A 1,690-nucleotide genomic window follows, 5' to 3' on the forward strand; every position below is an offset into this window, starting at 1 on the left:
TTAATAATTAAAATAATATAATTAATATAAGTATATTAATACTTAGTTCAATAAATGTTATTTTTATTTAAAATTCTATAATATATCCACATAAACTTAACTCAGAATGTAGGATTTTATTTACTCTAAGTAGCTGATTCATATAAAGTTTGACATGAAATGCAAATATGACCTCCAAATCCTATTCAAAGATTGTCCTTTCTGCTAAAGGTATTTTTTGCACTAATATTCTGTATCATAGAAAGAACTAAAACAAGCCATACATAACATCTTTTCTTCAGTGAGCAGAAAAATGTCTCGACAATTATTCTCCATTTCTTCAACTTTTACTTCTAAAAATAAGAATGTTTTTCTTCTGATGTAATCAGTACTTATCACTGGCTTCTCATTTAACTTAGTTATTATCACTTTGACCATTTTTTTCCTTCTTTAGTACTTCTGCTTTCTGATGTTTTACAGCATGCCAAATTATTTTTCTTCCCTTTAATATCTTTCCTGGGCCACATTATGTTCCATTCTCCTGTGTCACACTGATTGCTAGAAATAACTTATTATTTGCAGATGTGTCCCACTTATTCTGAAACTTCTACTAAAACTGGAAGAACACAATGATAAATATAATTCCTAAACCAATGCACAATAAGATTTTTTTTACTGATTTTTACTCTTCCCACAAGTCACAAAGTTTGTAATATGAGAAATTTAGAAAATTAAACTTTGTTTTAGATCTATAATCTGGCTACAAAAGGCAGTATATTATAACATTGACACTGCTAAATATAAAATACTACCTCTATCACTTAATAGTTGTGTGAATTTATCATGGTTAGGTATTACATGTGTGTAAATCAGAGAAATACAAGATGACCCTTGACCCTATACTTTCGAGAAAAGTTTCAGAAAAGATTTTAAGTTACAAATATATCAAAAGGACATAGTATCAAAATCAGAGAAATTATGAACATCAAAATAATTAATAATATTTGCAGATTATAATTAAAAATATTAATCAATGAGATTAAATAAGTAATCAAAATTATATTTTTAAATGAGGTTATATGAAAAGCATCATATTCTCTACTGCATTTGATTGTTTTACAATCATACTTTAAAGTTAGGCATATTTTGTACTATATATGAAAACAGAAACAGAATTAAAATGTATAAATTGCCTAATAATATATCTCCAGTATCAGGAAATAAAGTACTTTTATATTTTGAAGTGACATTAAATTGCTGAGAATCTGACATAAAAACAGTCTTAAATATGAAAATTATGAGAAACATTTAATATTCTCATATAGTTAAAAACTATTAAAATATAAAATGATATCCAGTGTTGCAAATAATTCTTATATTCTCTAAAATATTGAACATCTGTATGAATTAAATTTAGCCATCAAGTTTATGTATGTAATGTTTAAAAATCAAATAACTGTAAATATAATTTCTGTGTCTTTGAACATTATTGAATTGTGTGTTAGAAATATCATATTATGCTTTTCATTTCCCCTACATTTTCATTCACAACAGAGTAGATTTCCAAGAGGAAACAACCAAACAAAACAAAACATCCTACAATAAGACAAGGTGAAAACCCTCACATCGGGAGGCGCCTTAGGACAGAGATCCGGGCGGGATTCGCCATTTTCTCTCGGGTGAGTTTCTGAGACCTGAACAGCCAGCCGGG

Source organism: Mastomys coucha, chromosome X (genome assembly GCF_008632895.1).
Source record: "Mastomys coucha isolate ucsf_1 chromosome X, UCSF_Mcou_1, whole genome shotgun sequence".
Lineage (NCBI taxonomy): Eukaryota > Metazoa > Chordata > Mammalia > Rodentia > Muridae > Mastomys > Mastomys coucha.